This window comes from Physella acuta, unplaced genomic scaffold (genome assembly GCF_028476545.2).
Source record: "Physella acuta isolate Inbredline_101_S28 unplaced genomic scaffold, ASM2847654v3 ptg001343l, whole genome shotgun sequence".
Classification (NCBI taxonomy): Eukaryota; Metazoa; Mollusca; class Gastropoda; family Physidae; genus Physella; species Physella acuta.
In genome coordinates this window covers 10,149-24,809 of record NW_026732858.1, presented here as the reverse complement: position 1 = coordinate 24,809, position 14,661 = coordinate 10,149, and positions in this window count along the sequence as shown.

Here is a 14,661-nt window from a genome sequence, read left to right as displayed (position 1 = left end):
ATACTATGCGTATACTATAGCGCGGTAAATGGTACTTTATATAGGACATTTTAATTTATTCTTTGAAAATTAATTAAGCATAAAATCAAATCGAATTCGATGTTAGATTGCGTTGTCATTAAATCTTGCCAACGTGCCAATTTTCAGAGAAATTGGTCAGTTAGAAGTGGTCCATATTTCGCTATCCAGTTTTGATCTATAGAGAAAAAAGACAAAAGCACGATAGAGAGAACATGTCAAATAAAAACTTGTAAAATCAGTGGTAAAGATCTGAGCCATTGAAGTAATTTTGTGCAAATCTAAGACAAGAACTGAAGGTTGACTTGTGGTACGCATGTAAGTTAGGACACTGCTATCAGTTGACATTGCAGAGACCTTAGAGCTTGATTGTGGAGACCTTCATTACATGCAGTAAAAACTGATAGCACTAGATAAGAGGGTGTAACGTAGACTGTAGAACTCAGGGTTAGCGTCAGGTAGACACAGAGACAGACAGTAGGACACACAAACACATACAAGTACACGATGGACAACACATGACATACACACACATAATAATATGCATACAGACACATTCACATACCGACGACACACGTGTGAATAGACAAACACACACACACATACACACACACACACACACACACACAAACTTATGCTACCTCACTTCCAGGACTTTGTTCAGACATTTTTCTCCGAAAATGGGGGTGGGGGTGGGGGGTGGGGGTGGGGGTGGGGGGTGGGGGAGATAGGGAAGGTTGATTAATGAAATTTTTAGGGGGGGGGGGTGGGAGAGATAGGGAAGGTTGATTAATGAAATTTTTAGGGGGGGGGGTGGGAGAGATAGGGAAGGTTGATTAATGAAATTTTTAGGGGGGGGGGGGTGGGGGGTGGGGGTGGGGGGTGGGGGTGGGGGGTGGGGGGTGGGGGAGATAGGGAAGGTTGATTAATGAAATTTTTAGGGGGGGGGGGTGGGAGAGATAGGGAAGGTTGATTAATGAAATTTTTAGGGGGGGGGGGGTGGGAGAGATAGGGAAGGTTGATTAATGAAATTTTTAGGGGGGGGGGGGGGTGGGAGAGATAGGGAAGGTTGATTAATGAAATTTTTAGGGGGGGGGGGGGGTGGGAGAGATAGGGAAGGTTGATTAATGAAATTTTTAGGGGGGGGGGTGGGAGAGATAGGGAAGGTTGATTAATGAAATTTTTAGGGGGGGGTGGGAGAGATAGGGAAGGTTGATTAAGGAAATTTTTAGGGGGGGTGGGGGGTGGGGGAGATAGGGAAGGTTGATTAATGAAATTTTTAGGGGGGGGGGTGGGAGAGATAGGGAAGGTTGATTAATGAAATTTTTAGGGGGGGGGGTGGGAGAGATAGGGAAGGTTGATTAATGAAATTTTTAGGGGGGGGGGGGGTGGGAGAGATAGGGAAGGTTGATTAATGAAATTTTTAGGGGGGGGGGGTGGGAGAGATAGGGAAGGTTGATTAATGAAATTTTTAGGGGGGGGGGGTGGGAGAGATAGGGAAGGTTGATTAATGAAATTTTTAGGGGGGGGGGTGGGAGAGATAGGGAAGGTTGATTAATGAAATTTTTAGGGGGGGGGGGTGGGAGAGATAGGGAAGGTTGATTAAGGAAATTTTTAGGGGGGTGGGGGGTGGGGGAGATAGGGAAGGTTGATTAATGAAATTTTTAGGGGGGGGGGGGTGGGAGAGATAGGGAAGGTTGATTAATGAAATTTTTAGGGGGGGGGTGGGAGAGATAGGGAAGGTTGATTAATGAAATTTTTAGGGGGGGGGTGGGAGAGATAGGGAAGGTTGATTAATGAAATTTTTAGGGGGGGGGGGGTGGGAGAGATAGGGAAGGTTGATTAATGAAATTTTTAGGGGGGGGGGGTGGGAGAGATAGGGAAGGTTGATTAAGGAAATTTTTAGGGGGGTGGGGGGTGGGGGAGATAGGGAAGGTTGATTAATGAAATTTTTAGGGGGGGGGGTGGGAGAGATAGGGAAGGTTGATTAATGAAATTTTTAGGGGGGGGGGGGTGGGAGAGATAGGGAAGGTTGATTAATGAAATTTTTAGGGGGGGGGGTGGGAGAGATAGGGAAGGTTGATTAAGGAAATTTTTAGGGGGGGGGGGGGTGGGAGAGATAGGGAAGGTTGATTAATGAAATTTTTAGGGGGGGGGGTGGGAGAGATAGGGAAGGTTGATTAATGAAATTTTTAGGGGGGGGGGGGTGGGAGAGATAGGGAAGGTTGATTAAGGAAATTTTTAGGGGGGGGGGTGGGAGAGATAGGGAAGGTTGATTAATGAAATTTTTAGGGGGGGGGGGGTGGGAGAGATAGGGAAGGTTGATTAATGAAATTTTTAGGGGGGGGGGGGGTGGGAGAGATAGGGAAGGTTGATTAATGAAATTTTTAGGGGGGGGGGGTGGGAGAGATAGGGAAGGTTGATTAATGAAATTTTTAGGGGGGGGGGGGTGGGAGAGATAGGGAAGGTTGATTAAGGAAATTTTTAGGGGGGGGGGGTGGGAGAGATAGGGAAGGTTGATTAATGAAATTTTTAGGGGGGGGGGTGGGAGAGATAGGGAAGGTTGATTAATGAAATTTTTAGGGGGGGTGGGGGGTGGGAGAGATAGGGAAGGTTGATTAATGAAATTTTTAGGGGGGGGGGTGGGAGAGATAGGGAAGGTTGATTAAGGAAATTTTTAGGGGGGGGGGGGGGGGTTGGCGGGAAATAATCATAATGTTAACTTTCTTTTTAATATATATGTCTTTATCAAATTTCTTCGAAGGAAGTGTGTGGATGGGGGGGGGGGGGTAGGGGGAGGTGGGAGGGGGGGGGGAAGTGGCGATGCTCAGAAATGCCCAGTATAAATATGCGTACGCAAACACACACACGCACCCACACACACACCCACACTCAAACACACTCACGTAGGCAGTGGCGTCGCTAGGTCGGGTGTCACCTTGTGCGGCAGTGAGTGGTGTCACCCCATCCCCATATAACTTAAGTATATATATATATATATATATATATATATATATATATATATATATATATATATATATATATATATATATATATATATATATATATATATATCTGCCTGTGTGTGTGTGTGTGTGCTACCACCACCCCCTTGTTATAATTGCCGACTTGTATTATTTAAATTTAATTAATTATTAATTGAACTGGCAAAAAAGCATTTTTCTTCTGTAAATTTTGCAGTTTTTTGCCTTGGTGTCACCTCCTAATTGGTGTCACCCTGTGCGGCCCGCAACCCCCGCCTCGCAAGTAGGGTTGGTGTAAATACTATGCAGTAACTGGGCGTGTGAACAACGTGTTATAAAACACCAGCTGCCGACCTAGCACGGTAGCCGCCTATCTTACATGTCAAGTAATCTACTATTATCTACTTTTCAACATGTGCTTAACTTCAACATGTAGTGGCGTGTTTTCACATGTATCTGACAGACTCAGTATACAAGTATTTTATAATACACCGTGTTTACACTTGCGACATGTACACTATACATGTCTAGAAAAATTAAACTTCACAATAAGTGAGTGGGTCACCCTATACATGTTCCAATAAAATAAACCTGTGGCGACTTTTTTCCACCTAGACGTGTATTATGTATAGTATACATGTTGCAAGTGTAAACGCGGAGTTATAAACTAAAATATAAAAATGTCTTATGACCATACTGTTTCTAGTTTTTATTTTTATTTTTCAATTATCTTAGACCGAAAATAAGTCTTGGTACATACTAAGGAGGCCTTGGCAAATTGTGTACTTATAATTTATAATTTTTTATTAATTGTGGCCAAGGTCATAATTTCTGCCTTATAATTAGCAGGAAATGTATAATTATACAAGAAAATTTGCAAGTAGCATATACAAGAAATTATTTTTAAAAAATTAACCAAAATTTGTAGTGAGGATTAAGAGTTTAACGTTTTCAGTAAAATAAAATAAAAATAATCGTCTTGTATTAATACTAGATGTTAACTCTTGTTTGATGATCTTTTTCCATATCTACAATGATTTGAAACCATTCATTAATTTGTATTGATCTCATATTAAAAGACGTCATTAAAAGGGTAGAGTTTAGTAATAAAATCTTTATTAAACAATAAATAACAATAAGTTAGATTCGGAAAAATAAACAGTTTTATATACAAATTGTAATAAATAAAAAAATTCATAAAAAAAAACGTTCTAATAACAAGCTTTTATGTACTAATGCAATAAAAAGTAGAAAATAAATTATACACTACTATTTAAATAACTATAAAGAAAAGCGTGGGTCACTTTAGTACTTTAGTGCCTATTGGATACCTTTACTAATATTTGAGAAGAGACCCACGCTTTTCTTTATAGTTATTTAAATAGTAGTGTATAATTTATTTTCTACTTTTTAGTGCATTAGTACATAAAAGTGTCAGTTCATGGGATCTTCTAACACTGACATAGCTTCAGTTAAACTGAACACCACATAGGAATGTACACATTCTACTTCCTATGAAGGCATGCCCTGCATAGGTTCTCTTTGAAAATAAATTAAATAAGTTAAATGCTCATATAACTTTTTATGACCAATTATAGATTTAAAATAACATGACTATTAAAAAGGTGGATGTTTTAATAAAGGGTTTTACTGGTAGATATAGAATCGACACATTGAGTTTGGTTATTTGTTTTTTAAATAGTAATTTTGTGACTAGGATTGGATACCAATTTTTAATTGCAAGGTTTCAAACTAATCTTGGCAGTTATCTGTTACTTACATTTGCTAAAGCAAAGATTTAAGTATAAATATTTTCAGCAAATTGATATAAACCGGTATAAAATAAATGCAAGCATAACAATTTATATTTGATATAAGGCACTTAGTATACAACATAGTTCTACATAGTTTAAGCTGCCAAGTTTAGTAGACAAGTTTAGTTAGCCAGTTTGCCTATCAAATTTTAAGGCAGAGTTTCTTCCAGGCATCTCTTTGGGGGGGGGGCTTAGCCCCCCCCGAAAATTTTTTACCGCCCCCCCCCCCGAACGAAATGAAATTTATATAATGTATATAGAAAATATATACTTTTAACAGTGTCCGCCCCCCCGAAGAAAGTTTACCGCCCCCCCCGAAGATTTCAAGTGCCCCCCCGGAGAAAAAAGTCTGGAAGAAACACTGTTTTAAGGCATGGCAGAGTTTTGGGAGCTTTTGCTGACAAATCTTTTGGGCATCTAATGTGGCATCTCTTCCCATAGAATCCAGTGTTGGAGCATTCACACTTATAGGTTCTTGTATGATTCTCCGTCATAATAGGGGAGCAGACGCCATTATTTTTGCAAGGCTTCATTCGCTCACAAATGTTACTCTTGCCATTAAAATCATTCATGCATTCTTTCAGATTGTCGTAAGGAAAAGGATTTTCACATCCAACAGCTACTCCTTCAACGCAAGATCTTTTTTTATAGTCAACTTTGAACCCCTGGAATTTTCTACTGCATATGTAGTCCTGAATAGTCTCTGCAAAGCAAGAGCTGATCAAAATAGAGGTTGCAAACACAAGTAAATGCATATTAGAGTTTCGCTTATAAAAGTTCATACTGGATTCTGACAATACTTCAAACAAATTTTTTGGAATTCCTAAGACCACTAGTCACTAGACTTTTACCAAGAGCCAATTTTTTTTTTTAATTTTTTTTTTTCTGGTGACAAAATGCTTTGTTGTATAAAGCGAACACATTTTAAACTTTTTTTGAAAACAGCAATCGTTTACGATGACACATCAATACCTCATTTAAATGGAAACTCTTTAAAATTATAAGAATACTTTACCAACAATGTGTTGATTTCTAAGTTTAATCGTGATTTTAAATTATGGTTTTTCTATGTAAAATAATACAGGTTTGTTTTGACGTACCTATATAATATTACATTAAAATTCTGAATGCAAATTTATTAACTTGGTCAACGTTTTCGTTGGTTACACATTTTTAATAATTGTTCAATTTAATTGCGTGTTGTCTCCCTTGAAATACATATTGCTAGAAATAATAACAACAAAAATAAAATCCGGGAGTGATCTCCCCTAAACTTTCTCGAATATTCTTATATAAAACAACAGGGGATGGGAACTCGGGAAATAGCATTGATTTTTAATCCATTTTAAATACTTAAGTGGACGAAGAGTGAACGCTAAATAAAATGGGCATAATAGTGCGCAATATTATTAGTACTTTATAAATTCACATTAATTTTTTGAGAAATAAAAATAGCGTAAATTACTACTTCCGGTCAACGGAAATTACTCAATATTTGACACAAGGCAGAAAATAAGATCTTTTACTTACTTGTGAAACTTCATTTATCTATCTGAAATAGTAGGCCTACTCTAGTTATAGGCTTTTGAAAAATTCAAAGTAGAAAAAGTACAACTTCCGGTTATTGGAAATCGCTCAAAAGTTGATACGGATCTACGATTTTGATATAATACTTATATATGAAATTTCATCAACCTAGCTTTAACGGTACTCAAGTAATCGTGTTTACACACACACACACACACACACATAAACACACACACATAAACACACACACATAAACACACACACACAGACATTGATTGCAAAACTATGTTTTTCCGACTCAGGGAGGTGTAAAACGTCGAGATTAGCAAAAATCTCGATTTTTTTTTTTTGCACGATTACAAGACTTTCTCTATCCTAATATATTGTAGTGGCGTGTTTTCACATGTATCTGACAGCCTCAGTATAGAAGCATCTTATATTACACCGTGTTTATACTTGCGACATGTATACAATACATGTCTAGAAAAATGAAACTTCGCAATAAGTGAGTTGTCCCCATTTACATATTCTGATCAAATAAACCTATGGCTAAGGTTTTTTTTTTCTAAACGTGTATAGTATACATGTTGCAAGTCTAAACGCTTTGTTTTAAACTAAAAATATAAAATTGTCTTATAACTATGCTATTTCTAGTTTTTATTTTTTCAATAATCTTAGACCTAAAATAGGTCTTGGTACATACTAAGGAGGCCTTGGCAAATTTGGTATTTAGATATACTTGTTTTATTTATTGTAGCCAAGGTCCAATTTCTGCCTTATAATTAGCAGGAAATGTATAATTATACAATGAAAGTTGTATTAAACATATACAAGAATATCTTTTTAAAAAAATTAACCAAAATTTGTAGTGAGCATTAAAAGTTTAAAATTTACAGCAAAATGAAATCAAGATAATCGTCTTGTAGTTAATACTAGATGTAACTCTTGTTTGAAGATCCGTTTCCATATTTACGCTGATGTAAACCCATTTATTAATTTTTTATTGATCTTACATTTAATGACGTCATTAAAAGTGAAGATTATTGTTTCAAAATCTTTATTTAACAATAAATAACAATAAATTAGATTCAGAGAAATAAACAGTTTTTATATACAAATTGTTATAAATAAAAACAGCAATACACTTTGACAACAATCAGCAAACGAAATAGGGAAAACGAAAGAAACATAAATATAATGGAATGTGAATATAACATTAAAAAAATTTCATAAAAAACGTTTTAATTACAAGCTTTTATGTACTAATGCACTAAAAAGTAGAAAATAAATAATAGACTACTATTTAAATAACTAGAAAGAAAAGCGTGGGTCACTTTAATACAGAGTTTCTTCCAGGCATCTCTTCGGGGGGGCGAAGCCACCCTGAAAATTTTTTACCGCCCCCCCCGAACGAAATGAAATTTATATAATTTATATAGAAAATATATACTTTTAACAGTGTCCGCCCCCCCCCGAAGAAAGTTTACCGCCCCCCCCCCCCGAAAATTTCAAGTGCCCCCCCCCGGAGAAAAAAGTCTGGAAGAAACACTGCTTTAATATCTATTGGATACCTTTACTAATGTTTAGGAAGAGACCCACGCTTTTCTTTCTAGTTTTTAAATAGTAGTCTATAATTTATTTTCTACTTTTTAGTGCATCATTACATAAAAGCTTGTTATTAAAACGTTTTTTATGAATTTTTTTTCCAGTACATTACATTTTTTATTTACAATAGAGTTACATGACTAAAAACCATTGCGCGTCTATTGAACGTGATGGCGCAGCCATTGAAAGTGATGGCACAGCTATTGAACGTGATGACGCGTGTGGTGTGGTTGGATAGACATGCCTACTAATTCGGTCCAAATTTTAATTAATTCATAAAAAATTAATTAGGCATCCAATTAAATCAATATTAGTTTCAGATTGCATTGTCTTCATGTCTTGACCCACGTGCCAACTGTGAATCGTATCGGTCAAGTAGAAGTGTTCGAATTTTCACTCCAGCGTTTCGATCTAGACAGACTGACGACTGACGACAGAGGAAGCAAGTTAAATAAAAGCTTGTAAAAACTGTATTTTTTACTTTGTAGATGCCCACACACCACGTACGTGTAAGGTCTGTGTAATACAAGGTACAAGATGGTCCTAGCTAGTGTTTTCGTAGAATTTACAATTGCTATGTAACTTAAAGTTAGATGTAATTAATATTTATCGTGATCCTAAAACTCAAATATTGTGATTAACAAGTAGGCCTATGAAGTATTCTAGATAAAAATAAGCTCGTTTTCATCAATGTATACTCTCTAGAAATGTTTGTTTTGGTATCTATATTTAATTTATACAAGAATATTTCAGTTTATTGATTTCTATAAAAAGTATAAATTTCTATAACAAATCGTGTGTGTCAATATTTCAGTATTTCTATAACAAATATTATATTATTTATCAATATTTCATGATTACTAAAACAAATATTGTTTTGCAAAACAGTAAATCACAATTATAGTAAATAGATTGTATCGGGTTTCAACATTTCATGATCTCTATAATCTTGTATTGCTTATATATATTTTATTATATATATATATATATATATATATATATATATATATATATATATATATATATATATAATAAATGGTATTGTAAATCAATATTTCACTATGTATAACAAATCGTGTATTGTATATCAATATTATTTTGTACTTAAAAGTTGACATTTATCTAAAGAGATCATATAAAGCTGTAACAAATATAATTTGTCAGCGATTAATAAATCTAGGAAAATACTCTAATCTTTGAAGTGTAAAATTGATTATATACGCAATCTTTTTCTTCATCTTTTTCCTTCATCAATGGTACTATGAGTATTAGCTAACCCAAGATTTAAATACACGAACCTCCTAGAAACTGCTATGTCGTTTTGGATTCTGTCTTACAAAACCCTTTTCCTTGGCATTTCTCACAATTCTCATCGTCCTTGCCACGACCTATGACCTTGAACCACACCCACCGGAACAGCGGCACCAGAGACCCGAAATGCCCCTCAGGTCCCAGCACCGCCAACAGGGGCGTGAACAAGCAGAGGGAGTAGAGTATAGAAAAACCTATCGTACAAAACATGAAGATCCCAAACTGGAGAAAAAACTGAATCTCCGCCCCCACCATGAAAGCGCCTGCCCCCAGGGTGGAGAACGCCCCCGACACGACGGACACGCCCATGTTTTCCAGCATATCCTTGACCTTATCCTTCCGGCCTGGCTTGGAGGAGTTGTGGTAGCTCTCTGAGAGGTGGACGACGTAGTCCACAGCAAGGCCGACAACCAGGGACAGGTTGATCGACTCGATCACCTGGAGATTAATGGGACATCTTTAAAATAATAATTATAGAATCTTCAAACATAAGAGTATGCATATAGAAAAAAAATATATTGCTTTTGCACTTTATATAATGGAAATATAAACTTTGCATGACTTCGTACAGATACCTCAGTTTTAAAAAAGGATGAAAAAATATCAAACAGAAAAACCACATTACACGACTTTTGAGAAAAGAACACCAAGAAAGAACTATAGATTTTCTTTTTCATATAAAATTTTGAAAAAATTGCTTTGCTGTTTGTGGAGCGAACTGTTATAAATCTCTAAAATATATAGCACATTATTTGACTAATTGGTGTGGTACAAAGTGTATGATGAATGACTAAAGTACGGATGACTGACTAAAGTACAGATGACTGACAAAATACAGATGACTGACTAAGTACAGATGACTGACTAAAGTACAGATGACTGACAAAAGTACAGATGACTGACTAAAGTACAGATGACTGACAAAAGTACAGATGACTGACATAAGTACAGATGACTGACAAAAGTACAGATGACTGACATAAGTACAGATGACTGACAAAAGTACAGATGACTGACAAAAATACAGATGACTGACAAAAGCACAGATGCAGCAATAAGGTATCTGGATACAAAGCAGTAAACATATAAAAGATGTCGGCGTAGTCGTGTCGGTAAAGCTCATGGTTGCTAAACCGAAAAGTCTCGAACCCTCGGGCATATGAGGCTCGACAGCTGGGGACAGCCACTATTCTATGAGAGACAACTCCAAAATCAAACAACTGCTGCCTTGTAGTTTGTTCGTGGTTGGACAAAGGCTACGGAAGCAAATCCAAAAAGAAAAGCAGGCTGAAATCGGAGTCAATAACCTCAATGTCGCATAACCAGTTGACACGTATACTTAATTGTAATGGAGGTGATCCCTTCCAACACTAAAATTAAGAACGAAGAAGAAGACAAAAGATGTAAACACATAACCAGGTGGAAAAATGTGTAACCATTTAAGCTGATACAGAACTCAGATCCAGATACAAAACTTTAACCACTTGACATCATGTAATACCAGTAACCAATTTACCAGAAAAAAAACCGTAAACCACTTAACCGGATAAAAAACGCGTAACTTATTTACCATAAAAATAATTCTGTAACACATCCGATTAAATAGGCATACAAACCTAACCAGATATTAAAATATGTATCCATTTAAGCATGTACAAACGCTCAAACACTTGACATACACAAAAATGTAACCACGTAACCAGATACAACATATAACCAGGTAACCGGCTAACCACTTACCGATATCTTCCAGCCAAACAAGGGGATGCAACCCGCGATGGTAATGGTGACGAGACCGATGGTAACCGTTGCCATGGTGCTGATGACCACGTTGGTGGTCGCTAAAGTCAGCACCACAAATGCCAGACACACCCCTATGATGATGCCCTGGAAGGCTGAGTTCGCTAAGGCCTGTCAACAGATAGTGTTTAGGTGTATGTAATGTGTAATTGTTATAGTTGGTGTTTAGGTGTATGTAATGTGTAATTGTTATAGTTGGTGTTTAGGTGTATGTAATGTGTAATTGTTATAGTTGGTGTTTAGGTGTATGTAATGTGTAATTGTTATAGTTGGTGTTTAGGTGTATGTAATGTGTAATTGTTATAGTTGGTGTTTAGGTGTATGTAATGTGTAATTGTTATAGTTGGTGTTTAGGTGTATGTAATGAGCAAATGTTATAGTTGGTGTTCAGGTGTATGCAATGTATAATGTGCAATGGTTATAGTTGGTGTTTAGGTGTATGTAATAGTTTTAATTGAATATAGTTATATGGTTATAGTTGGTGTTTAAGTGGATTCAATGAGCAATGGTTATAGTTGTTGTTTAAGTAGATTCAATGAGCAATGGGTATAGTTGGTGTTTAGGTGTATGAAATGGTTCAAAAACAGATAGTGTTTATGACGTGTATGCAAAGGTTTCAGTTGAACAGATAGTATTTAGGTGTATGCAATGGTTTCATTTGAACGCATAGTGTTTAGGTGTTTGCATAGTGGTAAGGGTTTCAATTAGAAAAGGTTATTGATGTAATCACTGATGTACGATAATAAGGCCACTACCGAAAATGTTGTGTTGTATGACTTGTTTATTAAAATGAGACGGTGACCGGAAGATTCGCAAAGGGAAAACTGCGCACAAAAAGTGTTCAATGGCATTTTTGTTTTCTAAAGTAAAGCTCTTATAGACATCAACAAAAAGTGATTACATGTACACTGTAGCATAATAACACATATTTCGTCGAATATAACAACATTAAAGTCTATTAGTTTAATTAGTTTGCATTTGCGCATTTTTCTGTTTGCGCACATTTTCTTTGCGCATTTTTCTGGGAACCAAATTAGACTACTAATTAAAATAGATTTCTTGATGGCATGTTTATAAGGATTAATTTAGTAATTAAATGATTGGTTGACTTATTTTTAATGTTTAGACCAGTAATTTGAACACAAGAACTGCGTATAATATTTAAAGTATAAATGTAAGAATTTAATGGGGTATGGTTAAAATGCTTATGATTGTATTTATTTCGTTTACTTATTTATCAAGATAGCTAATGACACATCGTATGTAGTCCTATCTACCTTTTTTTAAAAAACCTGACACAAAGATCTCAACGAGCGCTGTTTTAAACTTCTGATTCCTACACCAACCTATGAAAGACCGGTTCTTACCTGTTGTCTCTTGAATTCATGCCAGGCATTCTGTCCAGGTGTAAACTGCACCCCGCCCTGTATGGAGGGTGGGAGGCGACTCACCTGTAAGAATTACGTCACATTATTTCATGTAAGGAACAGAAACTATGAAACTGTTTTAACCCATATCATGCTAGCGTCCTACTTATGGTACGATTGTTAAACTGCTGAAATTTATTTAAGTCTATGTAATAAACGAATTATGTTTTATTATTGTATTTGGTTAGACTATTGTATTTGTGTTTGTTTAGAGAAAAAAGGTAATTTAGAAAAAAAGTAATGGCGCCAGCTTTCTTTTAGCCTTGGTCGAAATGGTAGGAAAAAAAAGAAAACACTCATAAGTAAATGTAAATCTTCTTAAATATGGTGAGAAGTGGGGGTGGGGTGGAAGGGGGTGGGAGTCTACTCGCCAACAATTAATATATCACATTATTCCATGCAAAGAGCGGAATTTTCGCAAATGTTTTTGAAATAATACTAACTGCACTAAAACTAAAACAATATGTAGGCTAGGTCTGACAGGTTTTGCTTTAGACATTTTCTTTTCAGAGGGTAGAGGTGGGGGGGGGGGGTCTGTTTCGGGGGTCGCTTGGAACTTCAGAAGGGGGTGGGCACTTGAAAAAGTATTTTTGTGTGTTCTATTTCGTCAACACACACTACACCCCCCCCCCCAATACACACAAAACCACCCTCCCTCCACCTACACCAGTTGAACCCCCCCAACACCACATACACATACAAATACACACACACATACACACATACACACATACACACATGCACGCACACACACCAAGAGCTTGATCAACTGTCTGGCATAATTACTTCGTCAGAGATAAATTTCTCCCATGTATGGTAGATCTCCAGACCTTTATTGAAATCTTTGGTGCCAAATGGTAGAGTCGTCCTGATTTCTATCCCAGCATATCTCAACCGGGTGCCGTAGAATTTATCTAACGGAGGAACGAAAAGAAAATAATAGTAAAATATGACTGTTTTTATAATATTTGTTTTTGTTTTTTGATTTTTTAAAATTAAATAAATATATAACAAACATGCAGAAATATTAAAATGGGAGCCAGAATAATTTAACATCTATAATCTTTACTTCGGGGGTGGTGGAGGGTGGTAGCGAGAGAGAGGAAAAGAGGTGACTGAAAGCAGTGTTTCTTCCAGACTTTTTTCTCCGGGGGGGCACTTGAAATCTTCGGGGGGGGGGGGGGGGGGGGCGGTAAACTTTCTTCGGGGGGGGGGGGGGCGGACACTGTTAAAAGTATATATTTTCTATATAAATTATATAAATTTCATTTCGTTCGGGGGGGGGGGGGGGGGGGGGGCGGTAAAAATTTTTCGGGGGGGCTTCGCCGAAGAGATGCCTGGAAGAAACTCTGACTGCAAGGCGCGCTTGCAGCTTGTTTTCTAATGTCTCCCAGAAGAGAATTATATATACGAGCCGACCCGCTGCGTATCATACGCCGCTATTTAGTTGTTTTTTTTTTCTACTTTTCAGTAATTCACAATTTGTGAATTCGACAGTACCAATGCTGCCACTGAAAATATTTGCTTAAAAACACTAAACCCCCCCTTCCCCCCCCCCCCCCCCCACGTGAAAGCAGCCTCCTCTTAGTTACCTCCTCTAAGTTTAAAATCGTTTCAAACTAAATTATCTGCCCCTAATAGCCGTCACCAAACCCGTCCTTATGATTGTAAAATGTAAACAACGTGACCACAGCTCACCAGACAATGTGGGGGTGGGGTGGGGGTGGTAGTGATTGTGATAGAGAGAAAGAGAGGGGACTGCAAGGAGGCGCTTGCAGCTTGTTTTCTAACGGCTCCCAGAAGAGAATTATATATATATGGATAGATTCCTTGTACTCCAAGTTTTAGATTTAAAAGTGGTTATCAGATTTTCTTTAAAATGTAAACCCAATCGTTTTACATCTATAATAATTGTTATAATATCAGTTGAAAAAGGTTTAGCAGTCCTTCATGAATACTTTTTTCCAATTGACTGTATGGCTCTTAGTTTTGTCTTTTATTTCAAGCTTGCTCTTTGTTGTATAGCGTCTATTTGGCATTTAAAAACGCACAATGGCATTAAAAGACGCACAATGACATTTAAAAACATTCGTTCACCTCCCCTTGTTTAAGCTATACACAATATTCAACAAGATGGCTTTATATTTTAAAATGGAATAACCCACCGGGGGCGGA